The sequence below is a fragment of the Megalops cyprinoides genome, chromosome 1, assembly GCF_013368585.1.
Source record: "Megalops cyprinoides isolate fMegCyp1 chromosome 1, fMegCyp1.pri, whole genome shotgun sequence".
Classification (NCBI taxonomy): Eukaryota; Metazoa; Chordata; class Actinopteri; order Elopiformes; family Megalopidae; genus Megalops; species Megalops cyprinoides.
The window spans coordinates 19,047,399-19,072,141 of NC_050583.1; positions in this window are offsets into that span (position 1 = coordinate 19,047,399).

Consider the following 24,743-nt stretch of genomic DNA (forward strand, 5'->3'; position numbering starts at 1 on the left):
ACCCATGGACTGGGCACAGTTCCAGTGCCATTGGGTCTTAATGCTACCCTCATCATCCAGAGACTGCAGGCTTTTTAACACCTAGCCACCCCCCGTAGCATAATTTAAAGGGATTAACAAAGCCGGTCAGAGGGTCTAAAAATGGATTTAGAGAATGCCGTTAGCCAGCCGTTGTTAACGATCAGCTCAGAGACAGCAGTGGTGCAGCTTGCAGAAGATGAAGCAGCCTTTTGATGGTGATAGATGTACCAGTGTCTCCTTTATTCATTCTTCTGAACTGTTGATGTCTGTATCAACCTTGAACTTCTCTTTATTGTTCAAAATATAAAAGGAAGGGAACAAGAGCGGAGAGAGAGAGGGAGAGCTAAAGCATTACCATACCCATAATGCAGAACTAATGAATGTTCCCAACGACTTTGGCCCCAACACCTGGCAGCCCATCACGTTGGAAAATAGCCTGCTTTTGCTGGAACTCAGAGGGGGGATTTAATTCCCCTATATAAATTGCCCCTGTGCAGCGGTGGCCGATGCAGCAAAGGATTATTTAAATCCAGGTTGTAGCCATTTTTGTGAAGGCCCCCGGGGGCTCCTGTGCAGTGGTGCGGTAATAAGCTGCCCTTATTTGTGTGGACGCCCTCTGCTTTGTGAAAGTTATTTTTCTGCGTCCCAGCTGAGTTTAACAAGCTCTGAGATGCCCGTTATGATCAGCTGATGAGGAGGCGCAGGGCTCAAACGAGTGCGGGGAGGCCCCGAAGACCCCCCCTCCATATTTGAGGAAATGGCTCCTGCAGGGATCAGAGGCATCTCAGAGTGAGGCCCTTCCAGCCCCGGCAACTCATCCCACCCAGCTCCTCTGACACACTCCTGCTGGCCGCACCCCTCGCCGCAGTGCCGGGGCCTTCAGGAGCTCTCTATCAGTGAGGGGGTCTGCAGCAGGACAGCACAGCAAAACCACATGCCATTACCACATGTTACGCTAGACTTTTGCAGTCACTTTGGAAATCTGTTTTTATGAAGGTTGGCACAGTCTATGTACTGTGCCATTCATAAGGGAAAGAAACGCACAAGCTCAGGTTGCAGCCCCCCCCCCCCCCCCCCCCAGTTTGGAAGAGATGAATAAATGCTTTTTTTCCCTGCAGTAGTGGAATGGCAGCTCCCGAAGAGCATCTCACGATGTATAGGTGTCACAATCCCTCAGTGATAATGAATTTGAGGCACTGAGAAGCCGGTGTCAGTCAGAGTGATATTCAAAGTAATGCCTCTGTTTGACTGCCACCCCCTCAGCTGGGCCAGCAAGCTCCTCAAAAAAAATGAGAAGCTCAGAAACAGAGCTGTGTGATAATTATACAGGGAATTGCTGTGTTACTGTATGTGTTGTTGTTGGTAGTAGAGAACCCGAATCCCCACAGACTCCCACCTGTACAGGAGAATGGGCTTTGATCCCCTGCATGACTGAGAACACTTGCTCTGAAGACACTGCTGCCTGCCAAAGAGACACTTCCATAACATGGAGTAGCTCGAGAGGCATGAAGCTTTGAAGAGGAGGCAAAATTGCTGTCTGTCAGATAGAGTATGATTGCAAGTAAATAGGCTCCAAATGTTATGAACCTGAAATTTGAAGGAATTGCCTGTAACAGAATAAAGTGTCATACTGTACACAGGTGTTTTTTATCAGCACAATATGTCAAAAAAGATACCTGCAACATTCCTCCGCTATTCCAGAGAGAGACTATTAGCAAAATGACTCAGAACTAAACTAAACATTGCAACTTCCCAAAGCCCATTTGGACACATCTACCAAACCAGCCATATAGTTATCAAGCTATTTTGCATTACAACAACCTGTTTTAACATTTGATGGTCTGGAATTTTGCTGTTGCCAGTGGTACCAGTAGGCCTGCCTAAGATGAAACAGGTACTCAGTGCTATGCAAAGAAAATTTTCTCAGAGGCCCTCACATAAAAAGCTGACATGGAAAACTATCTTATAAGAGGAATGTGGCAGAGAGATACCAATTTATAACTAATTTAAGTACATCCCTCAGTTCATAGCAAGCGTATGTGTCTCGTACACAGGAAAGTGCTGTTATAATGGTGAACAGCCTGCCCCACTGGATTTGCACGTCATTTTCTCCTTGCTAATTAAGCGTCCTCTAACCATTTTTCAATTGTAGAATTGATTTTGCGTTGTCACTGCCGCACAAACCGAATTCTTTGTTAACAACCTGGAACAAGCAGGGCAGCTCACAGCAGTGCAGCTTGTGTCATCTGTAACCCCTAATTTGACGCACAATACACAAAGAGACCCATCCGCAGTGGTGCCTCTTCTGTGTCGTGAGGCACTGAGGGAGAGATGTGTTTGCTGTGAGAGCCAGCGGTGATTTTGCATGCCTTGGGATTTCTTTTTTTCTTCATTGACAGAGATCCACAAATTTCTGTGCTCATAAACTGAACAAACAGTGTGATCAGAGTGTAAAATTACATTGATGTTTCAATGCTGTATTAAAGTCTTATTGCATTAAAGCAGTAAAAGTCTCCACAAATCTAGATTTATCTTATAAGCTCTACAAGCAAGATATGACTTTGTTTTTAGCGGGCGTGCAATGTGATATAGAAACAGCCCAAACTTTGCTTGATGAATCAGTCACCAGGACTTGATTTTTTTCTTTTCCACTCTGTCTCGGCTGCTCATAGACAACGCGGCAGACAAAGATTTATTGCTGTAGTGCAGCTGGCATTTAGTGAATTGTGGTTGAAGTCGAATAAGCGAAGGCGCTTATCAATGACATTTGCAGTGAGATGAAAGCGCTTTCCCTGAGAGGGGAGCAGAGGTGTGGCTGCCTTTTTCCTCTTCAACAAGCTGCAGTGTGTCACCACCCGGAGATAACAGGATAAGACCCAAAACCAAAATGTAAATGTTTGAATGCCCCCCCCCCCCACCTCCCCGTCCCCCATGCAGCAGCCTCCATGTTATTTATCAGACCGTGCGTTAAATAATGCGGACCAGTCAGGGTAAAGAAAAAGCAATCTAACAATAAAAAAGGAAATTTGAACCATTATGTTCCACTCGAGCAGCTGAATTGCAAATGTCTCCGCCCGACCACGATGTGCCATCATTCCACCGCACGAAATCCAATCCCATCTGACAGCCTGCTCCGAAAGGTCACACCGCGTCCTCTTCTGTACTTTTAGCTGTATAATGTCCCATCATTTTTCATCCGAGCTGCGAGCGGCTGTCACAAAACCATACCCCTGTGTAACTGCCGTTGGGGTTTGTTGCATTGAGAATTACAGCTCCCAAGCAGAAGGGAAGGGAAGCTTCCGGGCCCGTGTGGATTACCGTACTGAGCGCTGGCCGTGAATGCGTTCAGCCACAGGTATCCCTCTCCTTTGTGGATGCGAGGTTAAGCAGGTGAGCGCGGGACTCCCCTCTCAACTGTGTGGGCGAGGCCTCACTGCACTGTCCGGCCCTGCCGTCCGGGTGATTGTGGGTCATTAGGTAGCGTTCAGTGTGGCAGGAGAGGGAGTGTGCTGCGCCCCTGTTTTAGACACAGGAGGCGAGGCGTTGGGCGAGATTAATCATTTTCCCGCATTCTGCAGAGCTCTCACTTTCCTCCTCTGCTCGCGCTGCCACCGGCTTTGGAGCGAATTCATTTGCAATAACGCAGAGCTAAGCCTCTTTCTCACGCTCGCCTCTCAGCACCTGCCTGTTGATTAATACAGCACGAGCCACACGACTCTCCGGCTCCCTGCCTCACGCGTGAATTTGAATTTTGCTCGAGTAATTGGTGGACCATCTGAAATTAAATTGGTTCGTTCCCTGACTTCTCGGGCTGCGGAGAAGGGACGGGCGTTGTTTCCTCAGAGAAAAACTGCAGCGGGGTTTTGCGAGTAATTGGCGTGTTTGCGCTTGTGCTCACTGGCTCGAGGCTGTTGATGCCGGGCTCAGAATCGTTTTCATGACGGCCTGAGTGGGACAGATGGTCCCTGTAGGTTTGTGTTTGCACAGCACATGTATGTGCTGCCATAATGGCTCACATTAAATATTAAGGACGTACATGTTGAGGCCACAAGCATATGATGCAGATGGCAGGAAAATATGGCATGCTGTAATAGGCCGTGTTTGCCGACAGGAACAGGGATTATACTGCAGTTTTGGAATGTCTGTCAATTTTTTTTTGGGGAGGGGGGGGGGGGCGATGGTCTTTGTCATTGTTCCTCTTGTTGTTGTTGTTCAGGCCCGTGTTTATTCACTTTTTTCCAATACCGCAGCTGATTTTAGGGGATGTGTCTGGAGAAGAATGCTAGGACAGAAAATGAGTGAGATGATCTGGGAGGTTTGGGAGAGAAAGGAGGATGAAAAACTCCATACCGCTCCTTTGGCTGTGGAATAAATGAAAAAGAAAATAGAAGAGAACTGAAGTGAATTTTTGTCAAGTTATCTTTCACACAAGATCACTGAAACAACGCACTTTGAAGATGGCTTTAGATTAAAGATCTGAGAGTGTCTGTTCTCAAGGCAGAGATTTTCACAGTGGGTTTGCTCAGTCCAGCATAGCGCTGGCTTATGGTTTCACAACAAGCATCCACGGTATATTCCTGCTTACTTGCCCCCTGCTTACACTTTCAGTTCTCCAGCAACTATCTGTGGTCTCAGCCTAAAAGAATTATCATACCAACCTGTTTCATAGTGAACTGCTATAAATATAGATTTTAAACTGAGTTCCTTTTGGAGCTGTCAAACCGATCACTCTTATGGACTATGGGCAGACCACCCCTGCCCTCTCTGGTACATGTGTGCCAACCAGTGCCAGCAGGTTGTCTTGGCCAATTAGTGCAACATGCTGTGGGGTCAAACCTGTGAAAATCTCCTACCTACCTACTTAGCCATCTGCCTATCACATCCCCCTGTTTTTCCCACACTCAAAAACTCACATGCACACACACATACACAAGCATGGGGAGGGCTGGGGGAGGTATGTTAGCCGAGATGTGCTGTTAAAGACTTGTAAGTCTAAACTAGCTGCAGTGATGAAGTGCACAGGCTGTAGGAGGCAGAGAGGTGGAGAGAGCATTCCTGGACAAGGGTTAAGGGAGTCATGTAGCATGCTCAGGTTTTGCATGCCCATCAAAGCCATGTCGTCTGCTATTGCCACACACAAGAGTTATCAGGAGCCGTTTGAAAAACGCAGCTGGACATGTGCAAATCAGCCTGACTCGACGTGTCTCGAGCTTTAAGTCCATTCAGAACCAGGAAGCAGCAATACTTATCTATACTTTTCTAGACTGGAGACATCTAAATGTGATATCTATATCCCGTGCTGACATTACGTGCCTCCAGATTTTCACGGTCAACATACGGCTCACGCATATAAATCCAGATTTATCACAGGATTATCTTGTCACATCTTATCTTATCGCCACGCAAACTGTATCGTGCCACTTTGCGAGGCTCGTCGCGTGAAAGCGATTATTCCGGGAGAAGACGCTTATTTCATTTCTCCCCTTTTTGCTCTAACTGCTCTTGAGCTTTCGCTCCTGATCCTCTCCTCTTTATTCCAAAGCTTGACAAGCTCGCAGACAAGGCTCGAGAGCTGTCGTCAATAACCGGGGGTAAGACTTGAGTAAATGTTGCGGCGGCGTGGGTTTCCGTGACAGCTGCGTGCGGCGTGTTATCCGGGTGCCGTGTGGCTCGCTCCCGTCGTTTTGGCGGAGCTACAGAAGGCCACGGATGCGCGTCTGCTCTGCGGGGAGCGTGCTCTGCGTTCCGCACGCTCACTTTGTCTTTTTACTCGTAATAAATCTCTCTTATTCATCTTGCCGGAATTGCCCCAGTTTAGGTGACACATGGACAGAGGATTATAAATGATTCTGCTGAATTTTCATACTGCTTGCAACAGCGGAAGAAGTTATAATAGTACAGTGAGGCTTCATTGGAAAAATATATATAAGTTGCTACATTATCCCAGCTGTAATAGGACCCCATGGGCTTTCGTGCGGCGTCTTGGTCTTTATATTTGCCCCCTTTCCTTCGTTGTGGAAACTCATTGGTCATTGAAGATATGCATCTTTTGTGCTTACCATGTTGCAGTGTGTGTTGTTGACATTATAGTCAGTGATAAAGGGCAATCTATTCAACTATCTTTCTTTATCAACAGAAGATTGCAGAGAGGAATGCAAAATCTGAAAATTCACTTTGCTGTCGGTTGTCAAAACCAATCGATACAGTGCTAGAATCTGGTGAATTAGTTGCCTTGTGCACTGTCATAACATGCAATTAAATAAACACACTTTCCTCACTGGAGTGATTACATATTATTTTTCCATTAAAAAATAAATGCCATCTGAGGAGTGGAGACTCAGGTCAGTTGAAGAGGGTACTATGTAACATTATTATTATTATTAGTAGTAGTAGTAGTAGTAGTATCTGAGTAGTAATGCTTCTACTGCTGTTGAAAGGAAATAAAGCATGCCTCGTCTCACAGCCTGAACCCTGAAATTGCCTATTTTGTGAATTCACTAAATAGATTCTATTCAGAGTTGCTTGAAGAGTAACTGGTATTTGCACTCTTGTTGTTTACAGTACAAGTTCAAAGGATGGCAGAAAGAAGGCACAGCTACGCTGACTTTGGAAATGGGAAGTTTTGGCTCACCCATACACACACACACACACACATGCGCGCGCACACACACAGAAGTACATTTTCAGGACATGAATTTTTATTATTAATAAGGAGATTGTTTGTGTTCCTTCAGGGTTTGGGAGCGGCAGCGTCTGACTGGCATGCTGATTGTGTTAACATCGCAGCGAGAATGTTGTGCTGCTGTATTAATTCTCTCCTTTCCTTCTGATGGAAGTGGGTTTAATTAGAACACTGACAGTTGCACAGCAGCCAAGGAGATACGCAGAGGGCTGGGGCCGTGCCAAGTAAATATAGCTCCACCACAGAGATTCAGTGTGTCAGAAACACGGGTCTTCACTGAGCCGCGCATCATGAGGCATAGATAGCTGTAGTGTGAAGAGGGTAAACACAAGTGGACTTTTTTTTCATTGGCGCAATTACTGTAACTACACTAGCTGCCAGGTAGTGTAGTTACAGTAGAAGGAAAAGAAGGAATAAACCCATTGGATATTTGCCTGAATGTTCTGTCACCCTAAAAGGAGTGACTGATATCCAAGTGTGACCTACGTATCAGGGTTAATGGAAATTATAAAGAAATTGTGTTATTTTTAAATAGGAGTCACTCTGTCAGCATCCCTAGGACAACCTGTTGAATCCTACCCTTCCTGAATGATGTGACTGGTCCCTGCCAGGCAGGAAAAACATTGTCCATTGAAAAAAAGGAAAAAAAAAACAGAGAGATAGAGAGAGACAATCTACATTCAAGAGCAGAGAAATGAAGTACGCTTCAAGAATACTAAAAACCAAAACACTATCACACTTGTAGAATAAATTTACAAGATTAGATTTTCCTGCTGGGAAATTAAATGGAGTGGAGTGCTTTATAAATGACTGATTGTGCACCGTCTCTTCCCTGGGCGTTCTGGGCATTATTCATTAACCTAGTGAAAGGTATGTGGCGTGGGGCAGATGCGGACAGACACGAGACCCGGTCCCCCATGTCAGGGCTCCATTAAAAATCTGTCTGTTACATAGATGATTAGCTGACCTACGAGGACAACTGCAGAATGCAGCTTTTTAAAATTAGAAAGTCATAGTCATAATCACAGTAATGCTGTCCGCAATTTACATATTAAAATCCTCCAGGATCATGCCCAATGTATTTCACTCTCATAATAATCACTGTCGGAATGAGAATTAATTGAGGAGTGCACGTGACCACTGCTGAAGTTAAAATTCAGTTGCCCACCAGTGATATTGAAATCGTTGATTGATGTGTTTGATACAGCTGAACCCAGATTTCAGTTTGTTGTCAATATAAAGCACTCTACAATAAAATGCAGAGGGATGCACTGGGCAGGAGTCTGCAAGCCATAAAACAGCTGGGTTACAGAAGATAATGGAAAAAGTGAAAATACCTTTTGGGCCTGTGGACCATGTTTTTATTGATGATCCCTGTGATATATACACAGCATAGCATAACAGGGCAAGTTAAACAAAGTAAACAAGTTTACAAATCAGAATATAGCAAGCTCTAGATCTGTGAGCTCTCATTAATGTATTGGTTCCAATCATTGCATATCATTTCAGAACTGGAGAAAGCATAAGAAAGACGTAAAATTAGAGCCCAACATGAAATTCATACATGCGTTGGTGGCAAGACTGAACTGGAGCCACTACTGAAGCAGTCAGCAGTATGATTTATGCTCATAGACTTACTGTATATAGGCATAGGTGGATAGGTGGATAGTGGAACTTCCCCAGTCTCTGTGATGGTACTGTCTGAGCCATTCTGCTGGGCGCTGACAAAGAGACTGTGCCTGTAGGAGACAGCTGTTCCAGGGAACAACGTGGCTCCAACTTGAACCTGTGGTCCCAAATCTGTCACCTCTCAGAAATTCTGGTATTGCCACCGCATGTCTGGGGGAATGTCTGACATCGACAGGCCCATTAGCATCTGCTTGACATACCTGTGCAGAGGCCCCATCCCGGCTCCTGTTCCTCCAGGATGGTGACCTGTCTGGAGGAAGGGTTCAACACAGGTAGTCACTGGTCTTATAAGGCATGTCTTTAGATAACCTCATTTCCTCAACACATTAGAGAGGGGGGAAGTTGAGTGGTCGACAAAATCAAAAGACGATGCTCTCCTTGATCGTTATTGAAATGGAAATGAGGGAACATCGTCGTGTTTTTTTAAAGCAAAACTCAGTTACACTGTGATCCTCACTGGGAGGTTTGGGGAGAGATCAAACACTTTCCAATCAGTGTATTTGTGCAGCCTTTCCCATAAGGCATCTGCAGGTTCGGTGCTTTACCTCGGTTGTGTGTCTGTCATGGGGATCAGAACACAGCTGCGGACCTAATTTAAAAGAAGAAGATGTCTGCTCAGCACAAAGTTGCCTTCTGGTTTCCCCCTGTAGACCGGAGTCCACCCCAGGAGGCCACCTCCCTCAGCTCTGGAAAGGTTCAGTTAAGTCAGTGCACCCACAGCTTGCCCCAAACCCACGCTACCACACAGCTTCCTCACTGTGTATATACCTAGGACAGCCAGGCAAACAGCCATGATCTGCCAGAGACAGCCAAGAGCCAGCTGTGCTGCATCTGAAAAATCAATAAATGGGGCAGATCATTTTTTTTTAAAGCCTTTTTCTGAACGTGTTTATGTTCTATACAGAATCATTTAGGATTTTGCAGTAGAGGGTTTTTTCTCCTGCGAAATACAGCTGTCTTCTTTCAGATATTTCAATTAGGGAATTCCTAAAATAAAAAACAAACACTTGCTTGCTCTTGGCCATTCATTGATCTTGATGTTGGCTATATTGATTGTATGCGGCACTGTGCCCCGCCTGCCCTTCGATGTTCCCTGCCCTTGATACTAGGCTATCTATCCAGTGGCAGCGTGGGCAAGTGGGAGCCCCTGCTAGCCCTGGTCAAAACAGCGTACACACCAACTCCGTGTGAAATGACACAGCACTCTTAAACTTTAATGTCTGTTGGATGACAAACTGAAAATGACATCATTGTGTGACAACAAGAAGAGTCAGTGGTTTTTGAAAGAATTTATTATTTCACTCCATGTAGTCCCCAGTAGAAAAAAAAACCTGTGTACAAGCGCTGCATTGGTCATAAGAAGAAATGTTAATGAATTTGACCCTCTGATGTCTTCTCCTATGAACAATTCCTTTGACGAGAATGAAGGTATGTTTATCAGGGTTGAAAATGAGAGAGGAAAATGAGATCTGAGGCTGTGTATTTGTAATGGAGAAGACAGATCACATTAGGGGCTGCCTGCAGTCTACTACATGTCCCTCCATTACATCAGAGAATCAAAGCAAACACGGGGAATGTATTGAACCAGAGGGAACTCTTCTGCTGTGGGGGTAAATTAAACTGATTAACATTGAACAACATGTCAAAGCAATGGAGACAGATGGTAACCCTGGCGGAAATGCCAGAGTAGGGACCACAAATAGCTTCTCTACAGGGACGCAAACGCAGGCGCATTATTACCCTTAATCATGATCTGAGATCTGGAGAGTTGCAGAACATCACTCTCTTTTCTTTTCTCCCTCTCTCTCCCTCTCTATATGTTTTTCTGTCTCTGTCTGTGTCTGCTTCTCCTTCTGTTCTCGGCTGCTTCATCTGCGCTGTTATGGCCAAATGAAAAGCAGACTAGTAACAAAGCCTGTGCTGGGAAAAAGGGGGTTTTTAAAGTTGTTCTTTTATGTGGAACTGTTCACAGTTATCTGCACTGAGTAAATGTTCTGCCCGCATACACAGATTTGCAAGTTTTCTTTTCACTAGTAGCAGTGGTAACTAATGTCAGGAGGCCACCCTGGGGCAACAGCCCTTTTTGATTGCATCAGTCTGATGTGTCCATGGCACAGAGTGCATCTATTTTTTGCTATTCTGGTAGTAATACTTTTTCGCTGTTGAAAAACAAAAGAAAAGATGAATTGTTTTGCAGTCTGAACTCTGAAATTGCCTCTTTTGTGAATTCACTAAATAGATTCCATTCCGAGTTGCTTGGAGAGTAGCTGATATTTGCACTGTAGATGTTTACTGTACAATTTCAAAGGACGGTGTAAAGAGGGCACACTCACACTGACTTCGGAAATGGGCTTACCAAACATAAACACATACACACACACAGGGAAACACACACACAGGCACACACACACTTCTATATACGCTGCTGATTTTATAAAATGGTTAAAATGGAGATTGTCAACCATTATGAAAAAAAAAGAAGATTCTGTGTTTGGGGTCATTTCCGTTTTGCAAGAACATCAGAAAAGCTGTAAGAAGAAAATGGTAATAAGCAGCGGAAGACTGGCCACAGATCAGTTCACTACACGTACTGCAGATACATATATAATGTTGTTAAAATGTTAATGCATTGTGGCCAATGATAAGGAAATGTTAATTTTAGTACCGTCAGCCGTTTTCTTTGACAGACAGCAGCAAACAAAAAGTCATCTGCTACAGCCCATTTGAGGGCCAGGCTGAATTGAAAAGATGCTTAATGAGGTGATGTGGGGCGGTTGGGCTGAGGAAGAGTCCGCAGAGTAGGGCGGTTGGACCAGGCTCCCTGCTGAGCTGTTAGTCTCTGGCTGATGAAGAGAGACTGAGGGAGCAGTGCTCGGTATCACATGGAGACCTGTAACTTTAGGATCGATACCAGATTGAACAGCAATGAGACACCGGTCAATACCCTGTACAGTGTGGATGAGAATTTGCTGAAAATCCATTTCATACACACACTTTATCTTTCTTTCACTCTCTCTCTCTCTCTCTCTCTCTCTTGCTCTCTCATTCTTTCTCACATACACGCACATGCACACGCACATGCACACACACACACACACACACACACACACACACACACACATGCACACACACACACACACACACACACACACAAAACGCAACCCACAATTTGCAGTGATAGTGCAGTGAGTAGACACAGAATTAAATCTGATAATAAGTGCTTCCTGATCAAAGCCATTAGCTTGCCTCAATTGCCTGAAGAAACTGAATCCCGGTGCTTAACATCCCTTAGTTATACCATTAACCTCTTTATGAAAGAGCAGTCCTCCCTCTTGACTGCAGGCAGCGTTGGTGTGTGAGTATAAAAGACTATTGTTGTCTCATCCTGTGGACTCATTGAGTGTGGTGTAGAGAACGTTGTGTGATGGTTATGTGCATCATAACTTTCTCCCATTCCCATTCCCAGTTTCAGATTTTTGTTTTAGCACCTGACAGGCCACAGAACTTGCCACATACGGTTTAAATCTGCATCACAGGTGCAACTCCCCACTGATGACACAGGTTAACATCTGTATTGAAAAGCAAACAGGCTGGGAAGAAAAGGGTGGAGGAATATATCTGTTCATAATGAACAAAAAGCTGCACACTGCATTAACTAAATCCAAAAAGGGTCATTTTGGTGGTATCTTGCGTTGTGTTTAATTTGATGTTACGTGGGTCAGCGAGCGAGCGAGTTTTGAACAGAGCTTCTTACTGCTCGCTGCCAACCCCTTACAGCCAGTGTCTTTGCCAGTTGAGCTAAAGGCAAATTGCCCTTAGCCTGTCGGCAACAACGCTACTTAACCAGGTCTCGGGGGAGTGACGTAGCCGATGCAACCACTTGGCTACCTGCTACTCGCTACCTAAGGCTTTACACAGGACTCACACGAGCTAATCACTTCAGCTCTGCTACATGTAGACCCAACAAACAATTCTAATATAGAAGGGGCAGCAGTGGTGCAGCAGTGTAGCATAGTGGTAAGCAGCAAGACTCATAACTAAAAGGTTGCTGGTTCAATTCCCTGCTGAGGCACTGTGGCTGTACCCCTGGACAAGGTACTTAAACCAGAATTGCTTCAGTAACATATCCCACTGTATAAATGGATAACATGTAAAAATTGTAACCTATGTAAGTCTCTCTGGACAAAAGTGTCTGATAAATGCCAATACTGCAATAAAACATACAGAAGTACACTTGATTGTCAACACAAATCATTTATTGCATCAATGGGGAAAAAAAAAAACGCAAAGACCGAAAGATGAACAATATTCCTCCTGATGCATAGTCAGAATTTAGCAGAACCATTGAACAGAAACATGCTCCTTGCATGCATCATCGCATGTGTCATTAATAGAGTTTAGCTCTTTACCTCAAAGAACAGACTCTAAGTACCTTTCCAAAGAAAGATGCAGCTACATTACTCTTTCATATTATACATGAACTAATAAATTCCATGTTTCTTACAGTTACTAATGAACTCTGACATTATGAAATTTCTTTTTGTCCTTGTCTTCTTCTTAAAATCCTGTAGGCTAATGGGTGAGAATCCTATAAGTCTGTGGGCTAGACTATCATTTTAGGCAAGATGCTCCAGGCATACAAAAAATATCTGTGTCTACTGGCTAAACATTAACTCTCTCCACTGTTAGAGTTAGAGTTACTATTCATCCCCCCCTTACACTGTCTAGTTCCAGTTACACAAAAGCCTACCATGTGTGAATGAACAATGATTGAGGGAAAGGTGAATATACCTCATACTGTGGATGTACTCATACTTAACATACTGCCCTTACATCAGTCATACTGTTGTTGTTTTTAAAACCAGATCTCAACATCACTCCATGTACATAGTGTAAATGTAGGTATTTGCACACGTGCAAACTGTTAGGCAGAGCCAGAATGAGCCCAGGGTAATATTGTGTTCAAACATGTTGTTCTCTTTAGGACTGTTTAGATGTTGATAAACTCTATATGCTGCCCTAGTGATATATAGAAAATGTTGCCAGAAGATCTTGAAGTTTTGCTATCTATTTGAATATGAAAGAAGACAAACATACAGTATATCGACAGATCACTACACACACTACTTTTAATATGTTTTATTTATTTTGTATTACCAATTTTGCCAGCCTGTTCACATGTTGCTCAGGGGCAATTGTTTTTTTTTATTGTTTTAAAAGAACAGCTACCAGACAGTAGACTGCAGGTCATTTTCCTATGCTTTTAAAGATAAATCTCTGGTTCCCACGGAAGCTACAGCTGCAGTTCCCACAAGGACAAATTATTAAGCTCCATACATAATTGGCTGCATTTTGTTTTGCTCCAGCGCAGTTTATGCTCCATCATCATATAAACATCCTGTTTATTCTTTTACATACCTCTGTGTCGAGCAACTGTGGGTTGGTAAGTGGAGGCTCTAGTTCAGTCTGCTTGTGTGCTAAGAACAGATTTCCTGTGTCCTTTGTCTCTCTTTTAGCATCAAAGTGTCTTTGTTTTATACTGACACTGGCGTTTTATACCAACACTAATACATCCTGTATCAAAATCAAGAAACTACTACTTATCAAATACTATATGCAAGTAGGTTATGGTCAAGTCAAGTGTCTTTGACGTTGGTCATTATGAACCAGCCATACATAGGCATGGTTTGGCTTGATTTTCGTGGCTGGGTGGCTTAAAATGAACGCTGTGGGATGTGTATGGCAACACGGGTGGTTTCCAAGAACTACTTGCTATAGAAGTAGAGAGAAACATGCACAGATATGCACTATGTGCTGAAATGTACTATGGCAAAGCAGAAAGAACACAATGTCCACAGCAGAACGGATATGACCATTAAACAAAAACAACCAAAAGAAAACACTCTCGCAGGAGAGTGGTCTGTCCTACTTAACAGCAGTTCATCAGAGGGGATTAAAAGCACAGTACAACACAACAGCAGCACCCCCTCTCCACTATATAACGTGCCTAATGTAACAGGCCCAATGAAGGCAGCAATCAATACCTGGGCTGCTTAGAAACCAGCCTCAGCGGTGTCGGTGACTGTCTGCGAGGCAGCTGATGTCCCAGGTGGGAAAGTCTCCCAGGCCGTAAGAGAAACGGCAGAACAAACCGACACCAGGCAAACCGAAGCAGGAACTTCTGCCTCACCCCTTCTGGCATCACAACACACATCCATTGGACAGGTCTGCAATCCAAGCCCAAGTGATTGCGTACGAGCAAAGGCAATTTATCGCGGCGCACGGAATAGAAACAACGAATAAAAGTACATTGCATCACATGAGGACCTGGCATGTTTTTAAACATCACAACTTTGACAGGAAGAAGAGGCGTGACGTATTGCTGTTTTTGATGCCAAGGATGTTTTTGGGATGAGAAAGGCAGCCGAGAGCACGAGAACGACATGCTGCTGTGCGGCTCTGCACGGCTCCCCCAGCCTCCGTGTCACCTGCCAGGGCGGGTATGGCGCTAATGAGCCTCCGCGTGTGAAACCAGCCCTGTGAACGAGCTCAGGTTGCCTTTCCTCACCAAGATGGAGGCTGAGCTTGGCATCGCTGCACCTCCACGCCACACACTGTGGAGAAGTGAATGACCTGTGAATGCAGTAATTAACAACCGCCGCGGTTTCCAGCACGGGCTGCAGACAAAAATACAAAACTGAAGTAAACCTCTCACTCGCTGAGCATTTATTATTCTCATTTTACCGTTATCAACCACTTTCATTTACTAAATAACCGCTTATGACCTCAAAATGTTGATGCTCTTGAATTTCTCTCACGTTCCTGATAAGATCACATGCGAGATTATGCAGAACCAGCCATTGTAGATAACGCAGGGAAAAATGCTTTCATTTAGAGTCTCTCTGTCAGTTGATAATGAAACCTCATTTATCCACAGTGAGCTGTTAAGATATGAATAAGAAATGGATAAAGATTGGAGCTAATACAAAAATGTTTTTCTATAACAAAACTTGAAGAGAACAGCCTTCACATTTGAAATGGGTTCAAATGTATTGTTGATTTTGCCAGTGTATTGTTGATTCTATTGAGCTTTTCCCCTTCTCAAATAGAGTTTGTAATACTACCTGACAAAGTCTGCAGGGAGGAACCATGTTGTGTGCCAACCTGTTCAAATTCCACAAGAGCAGTTGGAGACCGAGAACGAGTGAAGAAAAACCATATTGTAAATCTCCACCCTTTCCAATAATGAGTACAGCTTTTCTTTGTAATGTCACCATGGTGATTTGGGTGAACTTTTTTTAATATATTCATGTTTTGATCTGTATTTCTGAAAAACTAGACCTGTTGCCAAATCATTCCAACCCTTTCCAAGACACCTGACATTAGAGAGATTAATATTGTGATTAATGTCAGGATGGTGCCAGTACAGCCCTACCACCCCATAATAGTCCTGAAAATAAAAGCATCAAAAGCATCTCCTTTGGCTAACTACAAGTGAATGAAAGGCCAGATATCAGCAATGGTGGTTCACACAATAGGTCCCTACAGAAATTTGACTCATCTGCACAAGTGTAAAATATATTGACATAAAACACATTTTGTTGCACATTTTCAGCTAGAGAGCAAAACATCACACTTTCTTTTGTAAAATACTGCACACACACTGCGCACACACCTCATTTCACAGTAATTATTTCTGTGAAATGGGTTTCATATAATTTTTCCTTATTCCTATAACTTATAAGCTATATTGTTTTTCAGATGATCAAATCAATGTTGGCTAGTTATTATTGTGCATTCTGTGTTTCTTAATAAATGTTTCTAAATACATATATTGTTCTTTGCATAAATACATAATCAAAAATTCATAGAAGCTGTTCCAGGAATGGAATAAACAATAGTGAAGCTCAAGTATCCATAATTACCTCTATATATAGGCATTCATTGCAGAGATTTAAAAAAAAATCTTCTTTGTCTTGAGACAGATACAAGGTGTGCGTTGTGAAATTTGAAAAAGACAGAGCACATAGCTGCCATCTACTGCTGCTGGGCAGAGAGTGCATTGCACATTTAGAAGCTGAAGAACACTTGCATTCCATTTGCTCAGCAGAACACCATTAAACCAGCCACACAGATACTAACACTTCATTAGTTAAAACTTGCATTTCAAAAAATTCCACAGCTGCACAGAAAAAAAACTCCCATGAGCCTTTGCACAGCTGTGCTCAGTTGGCACAGAAATAGATTTCAGAAGAAGACTCATAGTTCTCGTGTGTCGTGCACGACGGTGTGTCGTCTGTCTCAGGCCACTGATCTGATTTTGTTATTCTCTGTGTGTCCAGTGCCTCCTCCAACAATGTAGCTCTACCCACTTTAGTTCCTCATCCTTGTCTTACTGTGAGGCATAGGCAGAAGTGTAAGTGTGAGATTAATCTGAGGTGAAAATTCATTCCAACAGATGAAACACTCATGCGTACTGTCTCCGACATACTCAGAATCTCTGAGCAACAAGGTCCCACTGTAGCGTAAGCGACGCCTAGTTGTGGATAGCAGAGGGGACTCTAGGAGGGTAGAGAGAGGAAGCAAACTAGTGTGTGAATGTCTGATCAGTGAAGTATGAAACTTTTCTATTGTCCGTTCATTAACCCCAACTCCACATGAGATATGTGTTGTGGATGAAAGGGTAAAAATTGAACTTTACCGCTTTTGTGGGATTCCTGCAAGTGTGTCATTAAATTGTCTACGTAACCAGACAAATATTTTAACATTTATTTGATTGTTTATTTATCTGTAACATTAATATTTTAAATTATTTTACAGATGATATGAGTAGATAAAATTAGCATTTTTGTCTGTGTCATTCTGTGTCTTAAGGTATTGGCCAGCAATGCCGTTCCTTACAATTTCATGTGTTTATTTGCTGGGCCGAAATAAAGTCCTGAAGTGTGACAGGTCACCAGTGTTTAGCAAACTGTACATTATTGTTGATTAAATTATAACAACATAATCAAGATGAAATGTCAGTAAAGGTATAATTTGTTCAGTAATCAGGCAGGTCTCTTCTTGAATGCTTGTGAATAATGGACCTGGCACAAGGCTGCATGAGTGATCCAGTGATTACTGCAGTGAAAGCTGAGAGGACTCAGCTAGCAGATCTGGAGTTAGGGACGGTTTATGGAAGCTGGAATGTGAATAATGCAAGAGATATTTAACCCTTCAAATACCTTATTCTTATTATGTAGTTATAGTGGCAGAGATTTCCAAGTATGACCTCTCCCCACATGAAATACTGGCTGCTTGATGCCCCAAAGAGATCTTTGTTTATTTACAAATCTAAAGCTTTCGTTTGCTGTTGGTACTGCATATACAAGACAGGCAGTTGTGTTTCTCGTCTTTATTAAGGCGCTGGCACCCAATCTGTTTGCGCTGACAGTGATGGAGCAGGCATTCACTGAAAGGAGTGGAGGAGGACCACATAACCCACTTGCTAAAGAGCCAGTTCATTACTGGACCCCAGAGTAGAAATTAGACTGGGCACAGTAATGTGAGTAATTGATTATGCAAGGCAGGGTTTTTGATCTGTCGCAACATTTACATTTTTATGCAGGAAACCCGATTGTATATTTGATGTTTTCGTAAGGTTTGGTTCCGCGGTTTCCCTGGTGATGGGGGCAGGAGTGTGTTAATTGTGCCGGACTCGCGCAAGCTGGATGTGAAAACCTCCAGCACCGGCTTTCCCCTGGTTGGATTCCTTCCAATTAGAGCCGTTTTCTTAGCGCTTTCACAGGTAAGGGTGGGAGTGATGGGAGGCTCGTGGCAGCGAGGAGCAGAGTGGGGCCCAGCGAGCAGCAGATGAAAAGGATTTTCAGTCTCCTTCAGAGAGTCGCGGAACAAGCGCTGAAATATTCATGCGTCCCGGAAACTGTTTTACTAGCCCCTAATTGCCTCCTGAGACTCTGTTTAAATTTGGAAAGGGCTATCCATGTGAAATCTGCTGATTAAAGCTGTTTTAAATCCTCAAAGCTCTGTTTTATTACAGTCGGGGTGAACAATGACTTTTGAAGACAGTCATCTGTATGTTTTGGCGGGAATTTTTGCTGCATTGTGCCTCTAGTGTCAGTAGTACTGAGGCAATTCTGGGTTAAGTACCTTGCCTAAGGGTACAACAGCAGTGCCCCAGTAAAGTAAACTGGCAACCTTTCGGTTACGAGTCTTGCTCCTTTCCACTATGCTACACTGCCACCCGTATATACCTTAGTGTGCAACAGTCATGAACTTGAGGCTTTAGACCTTTGGGTGTTTGCAAAGTCATTGATGCCAAATCGAGGAAGAAAACTGAACTTGACACAGGCACCATAATAATACAAACCACTTTGCATTTTACTTAAAGACCAAAAAAAACTTGGTTCCAAGATTAGCATTGGCCTGTGTCACTGTAATCAATAGCCAGCATTAACTGTGCTTAAAAGCATATTGGAAAAAGATCAGATTGTTTTGTTTAATCTAAGCTGTCTATCTAAGGTCTTATTTATTTACAATTTAATAACAATTTAGTGTACATTCATTAATCTGCGTATTATATACCATTCAAGAGTCAGACAACAAAAGGAAAGTGCAGACGTTACAAAAAACATTTATGCAGATTGACCTTTAGCTCCTTTTACATTTACACAGCACTTTTCTTTGCAGAACAATCACCCTGTATTTCGGCTCTTTGGAAAGTTTCCCTCACATGCCTCCATTTCAAAGTATAATTTGCCCCCCTCCCCAGCTATCTCCCCAATGGCTCACACTTGAACCAAGAGAGAGGGATTATGATGGAGCTGGAGTTGGGGGGGAAAAAAAGATGAAAAAGGGGGGAAAGTCACTCACTGTCAACACGGATTCCAGGGCACATTACTCTCCATAGCAATGGAGGTCCCTTGATGGCCTCAGATGAAATGCAGAGGCTGTAGAAATGACAGGACCAATATGGCGAAGGATACGTCATTCCCACGCGTGAAATGCACAGCATTAATGCGCTGCATATTCCTGCATTACCTTACGGTGTGATTATCGACTGCCCCCCTCCTATTGTGCCATCCTCCCCTCCGATTTCAATTATTCATAAAAGGAAAATTAATATCATCACCCAGTCTAGCTCCGCCATTCCCCAGGGAGAGCTTTTGATTAGCTATCGTCGCCTCAAGCTGTTTGAATCAACCTGTTCCCGTATTAGTTTAATCACTTCTTCTTCTTCTTCTTCACCCTCTTCTTCTCTTTGCTCATCCTTTTTTCCAGTGGCACAAATATTTATAATTCATTGTTCTCTGCAAACAGTAAAGAAGTGATTAAGAAGGGAGAGATTTAAAAGCTACTCTTTACGTTCATTGTTAGTCTGTCATTTGCAGTAGTGAAGGTGGCATACGGTTGGCTGCAGAGACATAATCTTGACATCGTTTAAGGTGATATTGTCACGTTGTGTATGGTCACTACCCACCGTTTCATCATTTCTATGGCAAGCATAACAGCCCATAATAAAGATGTATAATGATGACTTTGCGACAAGTCACATCTTTTCCTTGAAAGAGAAAATGAAATAGGGCATTTATAAAAAACATTTCAGTTCATTCTTGCCTGTACTGGTTGTGTAGGCCTGTTCTTCAGGATTTATTTCAGAGGACATAATAGCTTTTCCTTTCTCAAAGGTAATTGTGGTTTCACAATATAGCTCACTCACTGCAGTTAGTTTAAGGTTAAAAAAAATCTTGTATGAAAACTCACAGATGAAAGCAAAATCCATGCATTAGGCGACACAGTTCAAATAAACAAAGCCATATGGTCTTTCTACTTAGAACTCAATTCAAAATATTTTGCAAGTATACAGTACAAAGGTAAAAAGTTTCTCCCTCAGGTAGGGTGTGTTCAAATACAGAGCTTGGAATAGCATTTGACGTTGCCATCAAACTGTGAGGTAGCACCCACTGCAGGGATAATTGTACCTTCAAGTGATTTGTGCAAACAAAACACCACTGAAGCTGAATTCAACCATGGCCACTGTCCATTACCTTTCCTCTTTTAATGTCTGTCACCCAGAATGTAAGCAGGAGGAGAGAAAAATCAATCGATACAATTTATGGCCATCTTTGTACAGTTCGTTTAATGCTTGAGACCATTTTGCAGCACTGCAACCAATTTTTTTAAATATTTCATTAATCTGACAGTAGACAGAAAACAGCACAGAACTGAACCTTATTAACTTACAACAATGCACGTAGAGCTCATGTTGCCACTCACTTCACTACTAGAACACGGGTCCACATAATCATTTATGGAGGAGCAGGGGGCACTAGCATGGTCAGGATCAAATTGTAAACCGTTTTTTGCCTTGGAGCAACTCGTTCTCAAACCTATTGATGACACATACATGCTGATGCCAAACAATGTCATCAACAAGGTTGATGCTGTTCACATGCATACCCAAGTCTGACAAAGAGCGACTGAGCGACTGAGAAAGAGTGAACTCGAATGAGTGAACACAGTCTTAATGCCAGAGGCAGGCGCTCCCAAGAACAGGAGCATGGCGATTCCTGCAAGCAGGAGCGCATGCTGAAGCAGCCTTGCTACGGGTTTGTGGTACATCTGAAGGGGAGTGGCACTGCGTTGTCATAGAAGAGAGAGCCCTGGCGAGCCTGCACAGCGGAGCTGCGAGGCTCTGTGTGTGCGGAGCCGCTTGCCCAGCGCCTGGCCGAGGAGCCACATTCATTACTTCCACAATTTACGCATTAAGCTGTGCTCAGGCAGCCGTGGAGAGGAAGATAAATACAGCGCACTGGGGCAGCTCCGTCTGAGGTCAACTCTCAAAGGACGAAAAGACTAAACGACTGTTTATTCCACTGTCTTGATGCTCGAAATGAAAAGGGCCGGGGGTTGAAACTGCTTAATATAGCCCATCCGTGGCAATAAATAGCCCCTGGTGTTGCCTTTTGTTTGCTGTTTACTTTAATAACCACAAAGCAATCTGTATGATAACTCAGCCATGGAGCCGGTTCCATCCACTGTTCACAACAGGCCAATTACTTATTGGAAATTAAACTCGCTCCTTTAACAGCACAATGATTTTTCTTCACTGCAGGAATACAAAGGAGCCAAGAACACATTTCTTCTCCATGGCATAAGCACAGTCCAGCAGAAGCTGTTTGAAGGCATCTGGTATTGAGGACAAAGGGCAAAAACTAAATGAGAGCCCTCTGAAAAAGGTCTAGACAGCTGTGCTGAGATTGTTCATCTTCATTCAACTAATTTCAAGTCACAAATACCAGAGCAACAACTGAAGTAGTGCCAAACTCCCAAGAGGTGATTTTCTTTGTCAGGAAGAAGAGAAATGATGGCACTGGAAGATTGGCTGTGAGTTTGTGTTTTTGACTTATCTAACCAAACAATGTTCTTACCTGTTACCCCTGTTCACCTGCTATGGTTATCAATAACTCCCCTTCACTGTTAGCCTTTTCTCCCCAGTGGAGTGACCCGAATAATCCAGGCAAGGTCGGCAGCTGACATGATTGAAAGCCAAGCAGAAAATATTTAACCAGCTTCATTACTTTCCCTGGCCCCAATTCTTTAGTGCAGGGACCCCCCCCCGCCCCCCCCCGCCCGCCTTCATCATGTGATTAACAGGATCTTTCTTCTCCAGCTATCAGACCGGGACAGCAGGGGAGGGGACAAAGCCCATGTTCTGCCAAGAAAATAATGACTTTGCCCGAGGGATGCAGACAGGCTCCTGGGCCTGGTTTTAAAACTCATGGAGGTATTTGATGTCTTGCCCGCATATGTGAGCCAGGGCATTCTGGCACTGATCCTGTCCCTTGCTTCAGGAGGAAACGGGGACAGGAAGAGGCCTCAGGAATGCCAGGCTGGCACCAGGTATTGCAGCAGCGTGAGAGTTTTTGAATGGTTGGGCAGCAAAACCGTGTAGTAATGGTCAGTGCTCTTGACTGGTGACCTGGTGGTGATGGGCTCCATGCACATGTGGGAGGCTCAAGGCTGCTCTGTAGACAGAAAAAGATGAGGTGTATTTGTTGCTGCTTTTGTTCACTGAGTAAGACACTTCCTCTAGAGAGCAAGAAAAAAATGGCTGGGTGGTTTCCCAAATTTGGATGACGCTTCAGAAAATGTCAACAGGCTAAGTGTTTGTTTGCTCTTCATAAACTTTGGCATGAGACGAGCAGACGTTCACGCCACCTTTGGGATGGTGATAAATATGTCTGAGTTCTCTTGTCCCCATTTTTCTTAGCTTAACCTTTCCCTGGCAGATGGGTTATTTCTGAGCATGATGTGTCGAGTGTGGGTTAAATGATCCGTCTGCTCTCTGTATGTAGGTCGTGGTAGCTGCAACCAGAGTGTGGAGCAGTGATCAGGAAGCAAAAAGTCAGGGGCACCACACCCCACCCCTGGGCAAACTGTTTTAAATAACCTGGCACATTATTGGATTCTGGAAGATTTGTGATTAATCTCAGATCCAGTGTTTGTCTTAAAGTCTGAAATGTGCCGTGGAAAAAAGCCAACTGCTATGAAATAAATGATCACATGTATGGTCATATGTTTTAAGTAGTCTACACACACATCCCCACTCACACCAAAGAGGTCATTCATGAACACAGAACAGATCAGCCTGTACAAGTTGATTACTTCAGTTTGCTGAGCCCATTGGGAAAGAGTGACGCTAATCTTGAAGAGTGTATCGCAAAGACCTATATAGAAAGCACTGGAACGAGTGACTTTACTTACCTCCCTATAACTGGGAGAATGATCAGGAAATAGAAAACATAAAAGCAAACGCTTTACGTGTAAATGCCTTTTAGGGCAATTTGTTAACTGCATTTAAAAATCTGCCTTCTGGTCCAAATGCATGCCATGATTTGATTTTCATTAGAGGATTCTTGTAATTATCCTGATAGAGTTAGCAGAATTATAGATGAGCCACTAGGGTCAAGTGTATTTCTGCATATTTAAGGTACTTTGGCAAATCAAAGCCATCTCTTTTCATTTGAATTTCCATCCAGCCTTTTTTTATTTTAAGCAGGTCGTAAGATGAGAGAAAATTTACACAGTATAGGCTGGGAGTAGCTTTTTCACAGTGGAACTGGGAATGAGAAGAGGTTGCAAAAACTCAAATTAATTACTCTCAACATATTGTGTAAAGACATTCCAAAACTAAGGAAAAGAGGGAAGAATTTATTTTACAAAGTCTGTGAAAATGACAACTCTCAAGAAAATAAGTTATGGCAGATGGTAAAGTGTTCACCCTGGTTAGACAAATTAAATCATATTTGTCAATCAAATTCCCCAGGATAATCCTAAGAAATCTTCCAACAGTGCAGTAAGAAAGGAAACCTGTCTGAAAATATTCAAGGGTGGCAGAACAGATCACAGTCTTTTCAGATCATGCACTTTCGTTGAATGTTCTGGAATATTGATAGTGTCTGGAATATTGATAACGACATTAGTGCATATGATGAAAAGGAGAACTAAATAGTAAACCTCTTCTTTGGATCTGCCATCCTTTGATGGAAATATGAAATCGTAGCACACTTCTGTACACCATCTCTTCTTAAATGGTCCCTGGTGAAACTATGCACTCACCAATCACAGTTCGTTATATGCCTGACATGGATTTTGCTGACAATATTTTCCTTACTTCAAATGAGATCAGACAAGCACAAGAGCTCCTATGCAGAACAGTACTAGCGTCTGGTGATATAGGACTCTCCTTGAATGCCAAGAAGACAAACTTTATGTCTTTCAATCAGAAGGATGCAAAAAGGTTTGCCACACTAGAAGGGAAATATCTCGAGGGTAGCTATGTAGAAAACACTGATATGGACAGGATATCCATCAGGACAGTCCTAGCTTGGCAAGCATTAGAGAAATGTAAGAAAGTCTGGAAGGCTAAAGTGAGAAGGGACCTCAAGATCCACCTCTTTAAGGCCAGGGTTGAGAGTGTCTTGCTCTATGGCTATGAGGCATGGACTATTACAGCTGCTGCAGCCAACAGACTAGATGACAAGTCATGTATAATAGTAGAAAATGCATTTATGTCCATATATTTTACTTTATTACTACAGCTTAATGGTGAACTCATTTTTTAAATGCTTTTTTCCTTTTATTAACGCATACCTGCGTTGAAATCGCCAATTGGATACCACAACAGCCACTGCATTCATTCATGAGCATGGGGTGTAGTGAATGCAATGCTCCAATAAACGCATACATCCAACTGCACCTATTGGAGGATAGACATGGCTTCCTCCACATCAAAGGATGCCTGAGAGAGGGGGAACAATCTAACTCTGCTCACATACCTACCCCTATC